The 20,241-nt window shown below is 36.6% G+C and overlaps 1 non-coding gene across 1 annotated transcript; it reads right to left on the reverse strand.

Moving 5' to 3' along the window:
• Positions 1-18,750: 18,750 nt before the first annotated feature.
• On the reverse strand, positions 18,751-18,857 carry LOC118344373. Its single transcript, XR_004798146.1, has one exon. It is a non-coding gene; the product is annotated as a small nucleolar RNA R71 (small nucleolar RNA).
• Positions 18,858-20,241: the final 1,384 nt, after the last annotated feature.

Consider the following 20,241-nt stretch of genomic DNA (forward strand, 5'->3'; position numbering starts at 1 on the left):
TATTATTTAGATATGAGAATGGCTGGATAAGGAGATAGGGTAAAAATTATGTACATGATAGTAAAATGGTCTATAAATATAGTGAAATTATTATAAAATTAAAATATAAATTTTTAATATTATTTTTATTTTAAATTTTAAAAAAAATATATTATTTTTTATGTTTTATTTAAAAGTTTAAAAAAGTTATAACGATTATATGAAAATATTAATGATTTATAATTAAATAATATTGATATTTGAGTGATGTTTTAGAAAAAAAAATTTAAAATGAGATGTGATGAAATAATCTATATTTTTACTTTCCAAACAAGCCCCAAAAAATAAAACAAATTCCACCGTCCGAAGGGTGGTCCGAGCCTCCTCATGGGCGGTTCTCAAATTCTTAGTTTTTGCCGGGCTAGAAAACCACTCAATATAGTCAAGCTACCTATGGGGTCACTCTGAGTGATCGACCTACTCCAACTACTTTTTTTTTTTTTTTTTGAGTGGATGGATCACGTGATAGATAAGTGGATAGTTGTACTTATATATTTAGAATTTTTAAATTTTTTAATACATTTCATTAGGTGCACTTTTTATTTTTATTCTATAGTACAATCTTCACGTGTGGATGTTTTATTGGATGTTTTAATACACACTATGTCCTAATTGAAAGTTAAATTCTTAGGGGAAAAAAAGAAGTAACAATTCTGTTTTCATTTCTCCCATCCCCTCCCCAAAAATAAAAATAAAACCTATTGGTTGTGCTGCATCGTAAAAGGTTCAGTATTACTTTTTTCTTTAGACGTGACTATAAGGATCTCCACTCGCTACGAGCATGTTCGGTTTGAGTAATAGTTATTGACCTTGGGTGGAACAGCACATTACTGCAACCCCACCAAGGTGTCAGCACTCAAAGGCTCCCAAAGACTTTGGTTTTCAAGTTTTACTAAGACAAGCCTCTTCAAACTTATGACCTCAAACAAATACAGGAAGGATCCCCTAATTTTAACGTGTGGGCTACCGCCTTGGTGGTTTCAACTACTACCACTTACTTGGCAATACACTCCATGTATGTACCAAATAATCTTCCTTTTGAGTTATGAATATTTAGGTTGCGTTTGAATGTTGAGCTAAATTCAATTCTTTATGAATAATAGCGAATTGAGTTGTGGAGGAAGTTATGTGAGATCCATCTAAACTGAGTTTAAAGTATGTTTGGATGTTAAGATGAGTTTAATATTTTTTTATGAGAAGTTGAAAAAAGTTGTGGGCCCAACGTATAAAGATGTGTTAAGTTGAAAAATATTGTGAGTCTTACGTGTAAAGAAATTTTGAGTTGAGATGAGTTTAATAATTTGAAAGTTGAGTATTTGAATATTAGATTCAATTTAAAATTAGACTGGACTTAACTGAGTCTTGCAATCAAATGCAGCCTTAGTCGTGATCTGACTCATACATCACCAACTAATCACGACTCATTTACAAATTTATAATAAAATATTTTCATTTTTAAATTTATCTAAACACATCGAGTTAAAACAAAAGTCAGAAGAAAGTTCATAGAAAAAAAAACTATTATTTTATTTCAGAGAACTACCAAGCATTCGTTACACCTCAAACTACCACACTGCCTCAATTTGCAACCCCACATACATTAAAATCTAACAATATTCTAGGTAAGGGAGCAATACATGAGTTTTTTTAAGTGAGATTTCTAAAATGCCCTTGATGAAATTTAATCAAGAAAATAAAAGCAAAAATTAATAGTAATAACTAACAATATATAAACTAATAAAACATAAAAACTCCTCTTGCCCCTTTATTATAATCTTAGTATTTCTATTTATAAGTTGGTGTATAGAACATATCTCTCCATATCACTTGTATGGCAAAATTTGATTGTATGTTTTAACCAAACATTTTCAATTTTTTTCTTAAATCAAACCAAACATATTCAAATCTCAATTTTTTCTTTTCAACTTTTCATCCCATCATTATCTAAACACAAAAGTTATATTAACTTTTAAACCTCTAAAACAAGAATACTATTAAAAAATTATATTTAAATAAATTTTCAACTCTATCTATTCACTTTCACAAGCTTTAATACAAAACTTATTATTTTTTAACAAAAATATGAAATTTTTCTCTAACAATTTCCAAAACTTAATCATCTAAAAAATATTCTTAAAATTCTCAAAATATTTTATAAATTTTTGAAAATATTTTGAAAATAACCTGGCTCCATTTAGTGAAATATTTTGTGTTAAAAAGCACAGCGGAAAAATACCTCAAGTTCAGCTTATAAAATTACTCCACAAGTTTATCTAGATTGACAAATCCCAAGCGTTTCCTCTTAGTGACAAAGTGTACTACGTAGTATAAAACTAGAGTAACACTTAACAAATCCACAGCCTAAATATCTTATCAAGAGAACAAAAAAGAGATAGTTTTTGTGTATTTCAGATGGTTCAAAAAATCAATTAAGGATGACTATTTATAGTCCACCTACACATGGTTGGCCTAAAGGCCAGCCTTCAATTGCCAAATTAAATGGCAGCATGCGTTACAAGCAAATAACGCATGGCTTAAAGCCATGCGTTACAATGAAGTAAAGGAGGGGGTTTGCCCCACGTGGGCGCCCCTCCATCTAATATCTCCCACTCGCACACAGTGGGCATGACCCCAGGTATGCATCTCTCTAATGTTCTCAATCTTGTTCATACAAGTAAATAGGTCATGCGACTACCAAGCAAATATGTAGAAAGGTAGGAGTACATACATCAAATCTCTCCCAGAGAAGACCAGCATAGTAATATCTCTAAAGTGTCTGGTTATATCTTAAACTCATTCGACCATATCAAGATTAAGCATTTTTGAACCCTCTTGAGTTAAAAAACTCAGAACAATGCTTGATTACCTCCAAATCATTTCAATGTGTTCACAACCTTAGCCGCTACCAAAATGTAGCGTCATAGTTTGACGTCAGCAAACACTATCGAAGATATGATATCAAAGAGTCTTCTTTTTGCACTCATATCACTCAATTTTGGTTGAACCGCTTTCCCAGCATTGCCTTTTTAGACTGTATCAATCATGGCCATAGACAGCATGCCAAAGTAGCAGACAGCACAACCTCCATCTCGTGACATAGTCAAAAGTAAATGACATTTTAAAAAAAATGAGATTCACACAGTGAGAAAGTGGGGAACCTTTTACTCACTTACTCATATGGTCAAATAAACACATGTAGTATGAAACACATGCTACGGTGAATTTCTCTTTCTCAAAGAGCATATGTCTATATCAACACTGTACAGATCTTAGTCTAGCCGCTCTTTAAGCGTCTAACCCAAGTTCCTCCATTTGCTCGCCTCCAAGGCATCAAAGAGGATCTCACATCTGGCTAATTACAGGCTACATGGATGGTGGGGTAACCCATGCACATTCCTCTCAATAGACCTCATCTTAGCTCCCACTAAGGCGGCATATCTTTGTATCAACTAACTTATCTCTTTAGACAAGTACCTAGGGATACAATGTCTTATCTCTACTCGCTACTCAAGTGCTAGAGGCGATCACTCGTATGAGTGAGCCGATCTAAACCTGTTGACATATCTTTTGAGTGTGTATTAGAAAAATAATACGACAAAGACAAGAACTGAATCATATTGTATTAATATCCTAAAGGAAAGGTTACATCTCAATGTCATTGGAAATAAAAATTACATGAGCCTCAAAGACATCTCTTGTTATAAGCTTCGTTAAGGGATCAACAACCATGCGACCGTAGAAAGGTATTTCAGAACCACTTCCTTTTGTGCTACCATGTCTCTGATATAGTGATATTTGATATCTATGTATTTGGTTTTTCCATGATACTTTGAGTCCTTAGCATATGCGAGAGCTATAATGCTATGGCAGAATATCGTCTTCGGATCTGAAGTATTCGTGCCAATGTCTAAATGCTTGAGGAACTTCCATAACCAAGCAACTTCTTGAACTGCTGCAAAATAAGCTATGTATTCTGTCTCCATGGTGAATAAAGCTATACAGGGTTGTTTCTTGCTGCTCCAAGTAATGACGCTTTTGTTCAGCAGAAAGACATACCCAGTGGTTGATTTGTGCTCGACTAGGTCACTGCCCCAATCGGCATCACTGTAACCTCTTAGCAGCAAATCTGAACCCTAATAGCACAACACATACTCCAGTTCCCTTGAGATATCGCATACTCCTCTTGATTGCTTTCCAGTGAGCCAGCCCGGGGTTAGATTGGAACCTACTCACTAAGCTAGCTACATAGCATATGTCAGGTCGAGTACACATCATTGCGTACATCAGACTACCCACAGCATTAGCAGAAGGGACACGGGCCATCTTTTCATTTTCTTTTTGCGTCTTAGGACACAAGTCTTTGGACAAGTTATCACTTCTTGCAACAGGGGTGTCAATGGGTCTACATCCACTCATTAGGAAGCGCTAGAGAAATTTCTTTATGTAAGTCTGCTGGGACAAACACAAAAGTCTCTTTGAGTGATCTCTGTAGATCTTAACTCTTAGAATGTATCCTGTCTCACCCATATCCTTCATCTCAAAATTGAAGAATAACCACTCTTTTGTGATGACCCTTTATCATTTCCAGCTAATAGTATGTCGTCAACATACAATGACAACATAGTGAAACTCTTCTTGGACCTTTTGACATAGACACAATGGTCCTCTATGATCTTCGTAAACTAATTCGAGAGAATGACTCGATGGAATCTGAGGTACCATTGTCTAGATGATTACTTTAGGCCATATATAAATCGTTTGAACTTGCAAACTTTGCGCTCTTGACCTTTGACCACAAAACTCGTTGGTTGATCCATATAGATCTTCTCATTTAGTTCTCCATTGAGAAATGTTGTCTTAACATCCATCTGGTAGAGTTTCAAATCTATGTTTGCAACTATAGCTAGAATCAGGCAAATTGAGGTAAACCTCACCACTGGTGAAAAGTTTCCTCATAGTCTATACTCCCCTGTTGGGTATATCATTTCGCCACTAAGCCAGCTTTGTACTTATCTATTGATCCATTCGACTTGCGTTTGACCTTAAGAACCCATTTGTTCCCAATAGCCTTACTCCATGTCGGTAGATCAACTAGATCCCAAACCTGGTTAGTCTTCATAGACTCAATCTCATCATTAAGTGTTTTCATCCATTCATCTTTAGTAAAAGATGAGAAAGCCTCATGAATTGTCCTAGGCTCGTCATTATCATGCGATAAAAGCTTCCCCTTCAATCTCAAAATGACGACGGGGAATACTTTCACGTGTGCTTTTAAGCGGCTGAGGTTGTTGTGATTGATTGACAAGTGGTGTGCTCCCACTTATATTCAAGTCCTTTATATAATTTGTAGGAGTTTGAGGAATTTTTTCCTCATTCTCAACTAAATTCCTTGGAGCATTTTCCTCTTGTTCCACAATCTCATAAAGTTCTAAACTCCACCTCCTCTCTATTTGGAAACTCATCTTCAATGAAATCCACATCTCGTGACTCAATTTCAGTCACATTTTCATCAGATTGTTCACCTGTTAACATATACCCTTTAGAGTGGTCTGAGTACCTTATAAATTAAGATACACTTATTCCCTCTATGGCCTAACTTCCCATACTTATGAGAAAGATCGTGAACAAAACCCATTGAACCCCATGGCTGCAAGTTACTCAAATTGGGTTTCTCACCGGTTCATAGTTCATATGGGGTGAAAGTTACTGATTTGTAGGGTACTCGGTTAAGAATGTAGGCCAGTAGTCAAAAGGGCATCCCCCCAAAAAAGAAATTGGTAGGTTTGCTTGTATCATCATTGACCTAACCATCTCAAGTAGTGTTCGATTTCTCCTTTCTGTCACACTAGTTTTTTGCGGGGTACTCGGCATCGTCAACTATCTTTTGATTCTTTTTTCATCACAAAACCTTTTAAATTGCTCAGAGAGACATTCTCGTCCTTAGTCAGTTCTTAGAGTTTTTAAACTCTTGTCCTACTGATTCTCAACCATTCTTAGATATCGCCTAAAGCACTCCAATACTTCAAACCTATGAGAGATTAAGTAGACATGACCGTAACATGAAAAATCATATATAAATGTAATGAAGACATCTCTGTGTCTTGGCCTCACACTCATTGGACTACAGATATCTGAATGGACTAATTGTAGTGGAAAAGTTCCCTAGTGGCTTTTTCAAACAGTTTTTTCTTAGCTTTTTCCATTAGACAATTTTCATATGTGGGCAAGATGACCTTAGCGAGATTGCTTATTAGGCATTTTCTAGCTAACCGAGCCATTCTATTTTGCCCTATATGGCCAAGTCTAACATGCCATTTATATGAATCTAAATTATCAGATGTAGAAAGAAAAATAATAGACTCATTCATATTTGAATAATCCAAATCCAATATCATAAAACCGTCTTAAAGAAAAGCATTACCATAAAACACATGGTCCAAATAAAAGGAAACATAATTATTTTCAAATACAATCCGAAAACCAAGTTTTAATAGAGTAACTGCAGAAAGTAAGTGTCGTCGTATCTCGGGAGCATATAACACATTGTGGAAGAAAAGAGTTCGGCCACTCCGCAAGTCCAGCTTGTAGGTACCAAGTCCCAATACATCCACGCTAGCTCCATTCCCCACCTTTTGATATCATAGCTCCCAGCTGGAATCTGGCGATACTCCATAAATTCGACTCTGTCTCATGCTATGTATTCGGTCGCTCTTGAATCAACAGTCCACATAGGATAGGAGTGAGCAACCATCACATAGTTAGTTACAAAAACAATGCGAGAAAAGTCAGAGTGTTGCTTCTTCGGCTCAGTGCATTCACGAGCGAAGTGGCCATTCTTTCTGTAGTTGAAGCACTCTAATTTTGACTTGTTCTTCCTAGGGCTGTACAGAAACCGACAGCACCGGCCGCCACCGACGCGAACCGACCGGCCGCGTCTGGAACCGGCCGGAACCGGTGGAGAACCGGTCGGCGTGCCGTGGAAATTTCAAGAAACCGATGTTCAGCGGTTCGGTCTCGGTTTGAAGCTGGACCGGACCGCTGAACCGACCGATATAATAAAATCTTTTTTTTTTAATATACCCTTATCAAAACGGCGTCGTTCCACTTAAGTTTAAGTTGAACGGCGCTGTTTTAGTTAAGAAGTACTGCAACTGATACGGGAAACGACGCCGTTTGGCATTAAACCAAACGTCGTCGTTTTATTAAGGACGTAAGCAAAAAATAATAAGTCTGAAACGACGCCGTTCCACTTAAACTTAAGTGAAACGGCGTCGTTTCGTTAAGAGTATTCTTCTTCTCCCGATCTTCTTCTTCCCGAACTCGCCTCTGTAACCCTCTCTCTCTCTCTCTCTTCTGTAAGTCTCTCTCTCTCCTATGCATCTCTCCCTCTCTCATTCTCTCTCATAATTATCTCACTAGAATCGCCAAAGAACCGACGCCGATCGAGAACCGGCAGAGAACTGCCTCGATCGGTATCCTCCTCGCCATCGACCGGTTCCGGTCGGCACCTCATCCATTTTTCCAGACGTCGGTCGGCGTCGGTTTTGCCCAAAAACCGCGCCGACGACGTCGGTTTTCACCCCTAGTTCTTCCCGCGCTTGCCCCTCTTGCTGCTCTGAGAAGTTTCTAACACCTTCTTAATTTGTCTAGCAGCTACCCCATTCTTGAACTTCTTGCGCTTAGGCCTTGATGCCTTACGCGAACCAGAATCAACCACAAAGGCCGTATGATTGGGCTTAGCAACCTCTAGGCGCTCAGCCTCCAATTCCAAGTGACACGAGACATCATCAAAGTCTTTGATATTCTCTTTAAGCGTTAGGTTCTGGCTCATATTCTCCCAAGAATTCGGTAGTGATCTTATCACTGCCTGGACATGCTGTTCATCAGTCAAGTTGTTTCCTGCCGACTTAAGTTCGCAGATCATGGTCAACATAGCCCTAAGATGCTGATTCATTGTGTGGTCAGAGTTCATCTTATAGGAGTCAAACCTCATGGTTAATCCACGCAACCTAGTGGCTGAAGTTCCACCAAACTTCAACTTCAAAGCCTCCCATATGCTTTGGGCAGTGTCATAGATCTCGAACTCACACATTAGATCATTGTGCATGCTACTTAACATTATTATGCACGCACACCGATTTTTCTTAGCTCATTGAGTATAGGCTAGTTGATCTATCTTGTATTGTTCCGAGTTCCCTTCCCCGGACGCAGTAAGGGAGTGAGATAAGGCCTCCAAGACCTCTTGCTCATTTAAGACATATTGGATTTTGCGATGCCAAATGTCGTAGTTCTCCCCATCCAATTTCTCTCATTTGTTTAAATTGGCAACTATACTCTTGAATGCCATTTCACTACAATACGTAAAGAAGAGATATTATACACACACTTAAGAAATCTACTGCATCCATCCAAACTAGAAAAAGAATAATTTAGACATGTTGCAAGATCGAAAAATCGCTAGGCTTCAAAATCATCTCTTGTGCCACAATATCTAATTATTCAATTTCTAACCTAATTCTCGCGCAAACTTAAAACAAATATGAGAGAATTAATCATCATGAATCTCAATCATACTCCCACTATTTTAAGCAGTCACCTAGTCCTAGTCACGCGTAAAGACAGATCCTACTAAAATCACAATAACTTTTTGGGCCAATCTACAAAGACAGCTATTCTAACCACAACAATCTGTTGGGTCAGTTTATATAAGACCATTATAGTTCATTTTTCTTGTTCCATCAGTGCATTTACAGTTCTTACTGGGGCCACCATAGTCTTTTGGCTATACAATGCATTTACAGTTCTTACAGGGGTCACTGGAATTCTTTTAGCCTATCATTTACACTGACAATTCTAACTAAGACTACTTAGTAGAAATTTTTCTATTTTATCATTATAAGAAATGAAGACTAATATCTAAACATTCAAGCCTAACATTCATAGATGATAAAATAATTACATATCCACATGTTCAATTCACACATACATGTAATCAAATTTAATCTAAAAAATATTAAATAAAACATCACATGTAATATAACATTATGGAATTAAAAAATAGCATGAATATAACCATATATTCACATGTAATCACATTTAATCTAAAAAATTAAATAAAAGATCACATGTAATATTACAGGAAATATATCTAAGTATATATTAATCATGCAACAAAAAATATATCTAAGTATATATTAATAAATGCATAAAAAATATATTTAAAACCCCCACCTAAACTAAAGGGAAGTCGTAGCCTAGTGGTGCGCCTATTCTTAATTTCACTGGTTGGTCATTGGTTTGAGTCTTATAAGTGTCACTTTTATCCATTTTATTTCTTTTGTACAAAAAATGGGCTCAAACTTATCTAGAAAAAAAAAAGGAAAAAAGCCCAGACCCTTTTTTTTTTTAAAAAAAGAAAACAAGTGTTGGGCCGAAATTCCAGCCCAAGTCCAGATTAGAAAAAAAAAAACGAGTCGTGAGCATTGTTCACGTGAACAGTGCCTCTTCTTCATCAACGACTTGCATGGGCTTATTCAACTGCCCATCGCCGGAAGAAGGAAGCTTGGAGTCGCCACTGCACCCTTTTGGTGCTCACAAGACTCCTGTGGTGCGCGCGGCATCACCGCTGGGTGCGCGTAGCACCTCGAGTGGAGTTTTTTTTTTTAATTTAATTTAATTTTTTTAAAGGTCTAGATGAAAAAAATAGGATAAAAATGACACCTAGACAAATCTCAAGCATATGCGAGAAAATAAAATATTATATACTGGAAGTAGCTATAAAAGCTCTGATATCAATGTTAGAAAGTACAGGGAAAAAATACCTCAACCTCAGCTTATAAAATTACTCCACAAGTTTCTCCAAATTGACAAATTCCAAGTGTTTCCACTTAGTGGCAAAGTATACTACGTAATATAAAACTAGGGTAACACTCAACAAATCCACAACCTAAATATCTTATCAAGAGAGAATAAAAAAGAGAGAGAGCTAAAGAGAGAGAACTTTTGTGTATTTCAAGTGGTTCCAAAAACCAATTGAGGAGGACTATTTATAGTCCACCTACACACGGTTGACCTTAAAGGCTAGCCTTCAATTGTCAAATTAAATTGCAGTAACAAGCAAATAATGCATGGCTTTAAGCCATGCATTACAATGTAGTAAATGAGGGGGTTAACCCCACGTGGGCGCCCCTCCATCTAACATTTTGAAAAGTGAAATATTTTGAAAATAACCTGGCTCCATTTAATCATAAATATGTAAAACATTCCTATGTGAAATAGGGTAAAATCTCATATTTTCTAGGAGAAAAGAAGTCTAGAGAGCGGAAAAAGAGAGTTCGCGCGGTAGGGATGACAATTCGTATTCGCAGATCGTGTTATGTCAAGTTTGAATATTTGAATTTATGGGTGAACCCAAACACAACCCATATAATAAAAAAAAGGAGAAATAGATAAAAGAGTAATGTTAGATGAGAAATGATAAAACAACTACTCCTTTACAATTTTTCTACAACCTTCCAATAAAATAATATTTTTTGAGATATTTATTTTAGTTTTGATTTTGATTTGATGTATTTGAAATTTTAAAAGAAATATTATTTCATCGATAAGTTGTAAATAAAGTGTAGTTGGGTTATAAGGCTATCATTGCTCAATGTTAGATATAGTCATAGAATGTGCAAACCCTGCACACTCTTTTTGAGAAAGAGTAATTCTACTCATCATCTTAATTTTTATCATCTTCTCATCATCACATGATATGACATTAGATGATTGGAGACTATTTATTATATTTCACTTATGAACCTAGCATCTAATGCCACATCATGAGATGATAAGATGATGATGAGAAAATGATGATGAATAGATTTTTTCTTTGAGAAATAATGAGGTCCACATTAGAAAGTGAGATTTTCATGTAGGGTATTAGAACTAGTTATTTTTTTCAAAAAAATGCACGAGACTTACACCTCAAGACTGTACAAATCATTTCTACCCAAACGAATGCGAGATCAATTTTTTTATTGCTTCAATGAAACCAATGCTATTTTCAAAATCTCTTAGTAGTTTTTGTTGGTCATAAGACTTCTCATTTAGAATATTTAGTTAACAGAGTTCAGGTATACTAAACAAAATAATATTTCGCACATCAAAACAGTCAACAACCACACAAGGAACAGTTAAACCTCACAAGATACTGTTCTAAATTATTGGAAGTGAAAATATCATTTTAAATTCTCCAAATATCATCGTTGATGTCGTGTTTCACAGCCCAAACAACTCTGCGATGGGTCAATCTATTCCTGCGAATATGGAGAAATGAGGGCTTGAGATGGTGAGAAACACATCTGATGCCTAAGTCAGCTTTGGGTTCTCACTTTATGATTTAAGGGAGCTCAAATGAAAGTGCTTAGAGAGCCTTCTACCCCAGCGAGGGGGATATATATTCCTAGTTGGAGAGGTCCCTTGGCAAATCGATCGTGGCGATGTCGCTCTGTACTCATGTCGTTCCTTCTCCCCACGTTTTGCCACGTGACAAGTTGTCCATGCCTGATCGTGGCAACTGCTGACAATCCAGGGTTTACGTCGTGGTGTGTCTGTCCCCATTAAAAACGGCGTGGTCTCGACCTGGTGCGCCCACCTTCCAGGTCTATCAAGCCGTAGTGTCTAGGGACTAGGGTTGTATCTGACATTGTGTATGTGGATTGTTGGTGAATAGTGGTGTCAGGCCTTCTAACTCAAGGATCCACATTCCGTGCATCTGACTTTGCTGCTCCTCTCTAAGCTTCTTGGGCTGACCTTGCCCATCTTAGCCCAGCCTATCCTATCCTTTCATACTGATTTCCTACTGACAGGCTACCCTTAGACCCATCGATGCCTTGTAGGCTGGGCCTTTTGGTTCGGCCCGACCCTGGGAACGACCTCCCTCACAATACCCTGCAAATTCCCACCATACACGTGTGGTGAGAATTCAAAACATCTCCTTCCGTTTCTCGGGTCAGTTCCCTTGGCACACATCCGGTGATAAGTGTGATTTTTATTACTCTTTTATTTATGAAAAATGTTAGTTTTTCTTCAATTCTATTGATTTTATTTATTTCTATATTTTATTTTTTCTTGGATTTGAAAAAATGAGAAGATTTAGTACGAAAGCAAAGCATTTTGGTACAAAAGAAGAGACTACGGTTCCAGACCGAAGATAGGAGAAGAGATCTGTGACGCCAGCAGATTCCGCTTGGGATCGGACGGACATCTGAAGCGTCGGGACATGCAACACAAGGTTACCTGTCCCCGTTCATGACATATAAGATGCAATGTTCCTAACATGCATCTAGCATTATGCAATATTCGCAGCGGATAATTTTTTTTTTTTTTAAAAGCAATACTATGCACCAAACTTATGATATCCCAAATACTTACAACATACTTGATACATAAAGACATATTAAACAACTAAGATCACAACACTAGTCCAAAATGGTTGTGAACAAAAGAGTGCTGGAGATTGAACTCCACAAAATACAATTAGTAACCTAAGGCAACTACGTCTAAGTCACACCGTCGCTTAGTCGACTGTTTCCAGTTGGTTGTTTTCTGGTTCTCCTTCCGATCCTGTAACAAAATCTACTATTCGGGAGGAATGGTAGTTGTGACTACCATAGTGAGATTTGATTACAAATCTCAGCAAGTTAACAAAAAACTTCACACAGGTTAATGATGCATGCATGACAATAAATGCATGAATGCACAATCAAAGTCAATAGTAAACATAACATAACTTGACATAACATGACATGAAATAATAAGCATAACATGACTTGACATAACATGGCATGGTATAATAAGCATAACGTGACTTGACATAACATGGCATGAGCTGACATAACTTGAACTGGAACTGAAACTTAGCTTGACGTGACATAAATTTGAAACTTGACATGAACGTAAACTTGAACATAACATAACGTGAAACATGACATGAACGTGAAATACATGAACTTGGAATCTTTCTCAGTAGACTTAATTAAGTGACCATATGGGTGCTACACAGGTCCCCTTGAGCCGTGTGTCCCTGCCGATTACCGCATCACAACACAGGTGTCTATACCAGCTGTGAGTGCGTTAATACGTACTCCACAGTTGTTGTGGCCCCACGTATCCTACGTGTCACAATTGCTGTGTCTCACGTAGTGTATGCTCCACAGTTGTTGTGGCCCCATGAATTGTTTGTGCCACACTTGCTGTGGACACACGTAACATAATGTGTGGCACCATCGGCGTTAGTGCCTGGCGCGCTCCGGTGACCAGCTAATTAGGTCCCATTCGCAACCTGTTGACCGTACTTCGTCAACCCAGGGAATTTCACACCTATTTAGACACTCCAGCGTGAACAAAGGAGTTTCACTAGGATATTACCTCATCCTAGCGCTTAGGGTCGTGATTGACATGAATAACTTAACAAGATTGTTCTCGAGATATACAAACTGTATTCGAGACGGGATGACATGGATACGAAAAGACAGAAGTCCTGACGTAGCGTAACGTGACTTGAACGTAAGATGACAGACATGACATAGTTGGGACATAAATGTAACAGAGTACATTTCATAACATGGCATACATGTAACATGCAACATTTCATAACATGGCATATCATATAATAAACAATATTTCTTAACATGGTGTAACATGTGACTGTGAATATTACGTGACATGAAATACATGTAACAGATTGCATACTTAACTTAACATGACATACTTGCAATGTATAGGAATACGTGACATAATATCTTGTGTAACAGATGAATAATTCATGACAGAATAAATTCTGTGTAACAGATAAATATGTAATGACTTGGCATGACACATATGATATAACATGCATACATACAATTTAGTTCCCTTACTCATCACTCATACACATTAAACTGATAGTAAGTTAAAAGTTAACTTACCTCGATCGTCGCGTTCTACTATAATAAAGCGCGAAACACGAGAAACTGTAAAATGTTATTCTAAAAGTTAGAAATTAATTACTAACAATTAGAAATGTGAAAAGAGATAACTTAGAGTAAAATTACCATTTTACCCTCTACATGTAGGCAAATGACCATTTTACCCCTAACTTAAGGATTTAATATCCTAATTCCAAAAATTACCAAAATTTACATTCCTCATGTAAATTTTGTCCCAAACTCAAATATCAACTCAGAAAAATTTAAAACCAATCACAACTATGAAAAACTCACTATGGCCGAAACCTACATAGGCCATTTGTCTTATTTTGGTTGCAATTCTTTCAAGTTCCAAAACTCATGAATAAACCAAAATCTTGTAACAAAGATTTTCCTATCCTAAGTTTAAAAACACCCTTAAAAATATCCATTAAGAAAAACTAATTATCAACACCAAACTTTTTAACAAAAAGTAAACCTTAAATCACAAGTTTTGACCTTAATAAAAACATCTCCAAGAATTTAAAAAAAAATAAAATCTTACTTCTAACATATTCATAACATCATCCTAAGATCAAACATGCTTTAAATCATCAAACAAAACTCACCAAAAATCACAAAACAACACTTGGAGTTTTTGGTTTTAAACTTAGTCCAAAACAGAAACTGTTTTTCCCAACTAACTATGATCAATCTCTTGATCCATGGCTTAAAGACATGTGATCTTCAAACTAACACATCACATGGTTTAAAAATGTGTTCTAAAGAAGATCCAACCATCAAACTTAAAATCACATGGCTAAAATTTAATAAAACATGGATCTAACTCAAAAGCATCAAAGTTTAGGCCTAACCGAAATCCTCTTGCATAGAAAATCATATCTTTAAAACTAATACTAAATATCTTCGAAAAAACATCCTAACATGTATATAAGAGGCTTAGGATCATCATATAAAAATATCAAAGCCTTTGGAATAAGATTAAACCACGAAATATTCAAACTTTTACAAAACAGAAACTGTTTTTCCACTTCCAGTTTTCAAGTTTCTAACTCTAAGAAAATCTATCATCAAAAGCTTTATTCAAGAAACAAAACCTCAATGAACATTCATAAACACATGTTAAAAACACTCCATAAAATTTTCGGACCAAGATATGTCCATTAGCTTGGTCAAAACTTCCAAAACATAACATACTCTCTAGTTTCACGCCCAGAATGACCTTTCCATGGTTAAAAATACTTTTGACCAATCAAATGAGCATGGAATGAGACTAATAATATATCCACGGAAACTAGACTCAAAGACGAACAACTTATATGATGGAGTCATCGTGAGATAATACTTACAACGGATCACAAATAGCCACGCAAAAAGACCCAGAAATCTGCCCGAGAGAGCTTTTTTGGGTTTTCTCTCTAAGAACGGGGGAAAGAAGTGATAAAATGGAGAGAAGTGTGTCTTGCACGACTTTAGAATTTTGGAGGGGGAAGTTATGGGCTTGAATGATCCTTGATTGGAGGTGGATATGTGACATAAAGTGGAGAATAGAGAGGGGCAGAGACTGCCTGCAGCAGCTGTGAAAGATGGAGGTTGATGGAGTGGATTTCTCCTTCACATCAAGGCACTATTGGGTGCAGCCAATGGCAGTGGATGGTCTGCCATGTGGGGGAGGAAACTTCTCCAAGAAGCTTTGCCAAGGTGGCCAATTTCGTGGGCCTTGGTGGGACCCACCAAGTGGGCTTCAATTTGGGGTTTAAATGGGGTTTGGTTAGGGTTTGAGATGCTATCAGGTTCAAAAATCAATTTTTCTTGGTCCAATCAAATTCCCAAGGTTTAAAAGGTTGAATAATGATGTCATAACAAGGATTTGATTAATTAATAGCATGTGGAAGTGATTTAATCAAGTGATTAAACACAATGCTAGAAATCGGATTAAAAAGGGTTTGGAGGCCCAACTTTAGGGTTTGGGAAAACCATTTAGGGTTTTGGTTTCAACCAAGTTTTTGGGGTTTCAAATGGATTCCAACCATTTAGGGTTTTGCTAGGGTTGAAACCCTCTTTGGTCTGGCACAATTTGGTTGAACAAATGAAACACAGCTTTACTTAGGTGGCATAATCTCACACCTTGATTCCTTCACAAATCTATCTAATGGATCTTCTTTGTACCAAGTGTCAAATACCATTTACTATGCGTGGCTAAGATCTTGCCAAGTGTCCAAATAAAACTTCTCTAACCTAATTTGGACATTTCACACTGTGATTTTGAAAACACTACAATGGGTGCGCTTATCGAGGTTACTATTCACTCTAAAAAGAAACATAATAAACTTAGGACTAAAAATTTCTAAATATTCATATTAACCTATAGTGAAAATCGTTCACCAAAATTCAACCCCGAAGTGCCCCTAAAAATAATTTCATAATTTCCAATAGACATTTCGTCCGAAATTATGAAAATAGGCTATTGCGCCATAAAATCCTAAATAATGCACTGAGTCTAATGGCGCAGACCATAACTCATTCTAACACTTCGAACTATCTCAAATAATTAAACTCATAAATCTAGCACCATAGTGAGTGATAACACTGATCATGATGACAGACTAAAACCTAACTGATTGGTCGATTCGTAAAAACTTATGGGTTTTCACGAGATTCCTAAAGTCAATAGAAATTCCATCAATGAATTTTTAGTGGGCTATTACAAGATCTGAAGAGAGCCGATGAGATTTAGGCGAGGAGACCTAATGACGACTAGAATTGGCTACAAAAGTTAGGCGATAAAAGAGATATTTTACCTTTTGAGCGAGAAGACTTGGCGCAAGGCTCCAGGCGACAAGACTGGGTGACCAGTCTAAACAAACAACTTAAGCGACTAACCTAAGCGACATCATGAGCAACAACTAGATAAGGCGAGCAACTTTACCACTTGGTAGGTTGGCGAGAGGAGTCTTTCATCTCAGTCAGGAACCTTAAATCTCGGTCATTGGGCGAGGAAACCAGTTCTATTTAGCGAACACGGCATCTACCCTGTGGGACCCTTTCGAGTTCCGCGATCAATCTACTGACCACCAAATCCTCCCGAACTCCGTAAATCAAGCTGCTTATCACTGAATCTTCCATTTTAGATAATTCCGTTATTCTCAGGATAGCTTCTTTTATATTAACATTTATCTTTAGAAACTATTTTTTAGATCTTTAGGCTAGATTATAGCCGCATTTATCTTATTTCTAGATTTGAGTTTTGACATCTATTTAAACTCATCTTATGGGATGAATAGGGGGAGAATATGAGTTTAAAGTAAAAAGATTCTAGATTTTATTCTTTGAGTTTCTTTCGAAGAGGCGGATCTGGAGGGCAGAAGCGAGAGCCACATACTTCATCAACCGACTCCAACGAAGAACACTATTTTTATTTTTTTTTCTTTCAATTTCATTATGAACTAATTTTCTTTTCTAGAGCTTTGATGTAGTCTAGCATTGAACACAATTTATATTCTAAGTCATTTTACTTTCAATATTTCCATGATTGAGTGTTTAATGCTTGCAATTTTCTGGCTAATTATTGTTCGATCTATTGAATCGTAATGAAACCGATAGATGATTTGTGATTAAAACTCTAGGATTAAGCACCATTAGTTGAGTGAAAGTATAGATACTTTACCGCAATTAGTGTGATTTTAAAGAAAAATTCAAAAAACTTAATGAGTCTCCAATCAGTTAAATTCACATAGAGATATGGAGTTATACGTTGGAGATATTTTTGGTATTATTTGAGAGAAAATATTGAATAGTTAAGATATTTTTATCATCAACTTGGGATAATTGGAATTCTACAACAAGGAAGAATAAATTGTGTGAGATTTGTTAGGTGAAATCAAACGCTCTAGATCTATTCTTATTATCTTTAAAATCTTAATTTTTATGCTATTTTCTTCAGTTTAATTTAGATAATCTAATTTTCAAATTTCGGTTTTCTAAATAGTAATTAATTTAGTAAATTTCAGTACTCAATAGCATAATTAATCCTTGTGGGTTCGATATCCATTTTCTTTAAAACACTTTACTACTTGTTATGATTCTGTGCACTTGCAGATATTTTCAGCACAAAGTTTTAGGCGCCGTTGCCGAAAATTAGTTATTTGTTATTGATATTGATACTAGCTAGATTTTTACTAATTTGGATTTTATTTTATTTTATTTTAAAAAATTGGTTTAAATTAGATCTCAGTTTGGTTTTTCTTTTCAGTAATTAGAAGTGCATGCCTCGATCTAAATCATTAGAGCATACATTTTTCGATCCCGAGATTGAAAGAACCTTGCGTCGGATTAACAAAGAGAAAAAGAAAGAGGTCGCCATATCTAAATTTAATATGGCCGACCAGGAGCACAAGGGGTTAAGAGACTATGCTATGCCCTCTGTCAATGGGGCAACATCTAGTATAAGGCAGCCAGCTATACAAGCCAATAACTTCGAGATCAAGCTTGCCATTATTCAAATGATTCAACAAACCATCCAGTTTGGGAGCTGTCACAAGAGTATCCTAATGTCCATATTGTAAATTTTCTAGAAATTTGTGATATTTTTAAACACAACAGAGTGACAGAGGATGCGATTTGATTGAGACTTTTTCCTTTCTCACTTAGGAAAAAAGCAAAAGTTTGGTTGAACTCTTTGCCGCCCGACATCATCACCACCTGGGAGAAGTTGGCACAAAAATTCTTAACAAAATATTTCCTTTTGGCCAAGACAACGAAGCTAAGGAAGGATATCACTATCTTCACTTAATTTGAGGGTGAATCATTATATGAGGCATGAGAGAGATATAAGGATTTATTGCACAAGTGTCCACATCACGACCTCCTAGCTTGGCTATAAGTACAGACATTTTACAATAGTTTGGGACCCATAAATCTATCTATGATTGATGCAGCCATAGGAGGAGTATTAATGAGTAAGACCCATGAAGCCGCATATGAACTTCTGGAAGAATTGGCATCCAAAAACTATCAATGGTCTGCAGAGGGAGCAATACCAAGAAAGACGGTTGGAGTTTTTGAATTTGACTATATTACCACATTGGCGACACAGATGGCAAATCTATCACAACAACTAGGTAAGATGAATGTTAATGCTATTCAAACTAATGTTGTTTGCGATCATTGTGCTGAAAATCATTCAAGTGTAGATTACCAAGTGGGGAATCCTTTTGCCCAACCGAGTTATGAACAAGTCTATTATGTGTCCAATTTCCAACGTCAAAATAATCTTTATTCAAACACGTTCAATCCCAGATGGAGAAATCACCCTAACTTTTCATGTAGCAATAATCAAGGGCTGATTAGACCACCTCAATAGTTTCCACAACAAGAGAAGAAACCGACACTTGAGGATATGTTTATACAGTAATGCAAAAGACTGATATAGTGATCCAAAACAACTCGGCTTGAATCCACAATCTTGAGGCACAAATTGGTCAGCTCTCAAACATGCTTACTGAGAGAACATCAGAGACTTTACTGAACAACACTGTGTCCAATCTGAAGGAACATGTCAAAACCATAACATTGAGAAGTGGGCGGACATATGACCAGCCATAGACAGTAAATACCGAGCGAGATGTAGAAGCTGCTGAAAATGTGGAGTCCGAGAATAAGGAAACAGAGTACGAGGTGAAAGAAGCAGAGTAGGATGCGACCGACCAGCAAGCTGAGAAGACTAAAGAGAATAAAAAGGTACTTATTCTCCTTCAATTTATGATCCACCAATTCCTTTTCCTCAAAGATAAAGAAAAAATAAGATTAATAATCAGTTCTCTAAATTTCTGAGTATATTTAAGCAACTGCATATTAATATGCCTCTCATTGAAGCTTTAGAGCAAATGCCTAAATATGCAAAATTTTTGAAGAATATATTATCAAACAAGCGAGAATCGGAGGAGGATGAGACTGTAATACTAACCGAGGAAAGCAGTGCAATTTTTCACAAGAAGCTGCCGCTTAAGTTAAAAGATTCGGGGAGTTTCACGATCCCTTACACTATAGAAAATTCCTATTTTGATAAATTTTTATGCAACTTAGGGGCAAGTATTAATCTAATGCCTCTCTCTATTTTTAGAAAACTAGGTCTTGGAGGAGCAAAGCCGACCACTATCTCTCTACAGTTGGCAGATAGATCTATTAAATACCTGAGAGGACTCATCTGAGGATGTACTGGTGAATGTTGATAAGTTCATCTTCCCGGCCG

This window comes from Juglans regia, chromosome 13 (genome assembly GCF_001411555.2).
Source record: "Juglans regia cultivar Chandler chromosome 13, Walnut 2.0, whole genome shotgun sequence".
In the NCBI taxonomy this organism is placed as follows: domain Eukaryota; kingdom Viridiplantae; phylum Streptophyta; class Magnoliopsida; order Fagales; family Juglandaceae; genus Juglans; species Juglans regia.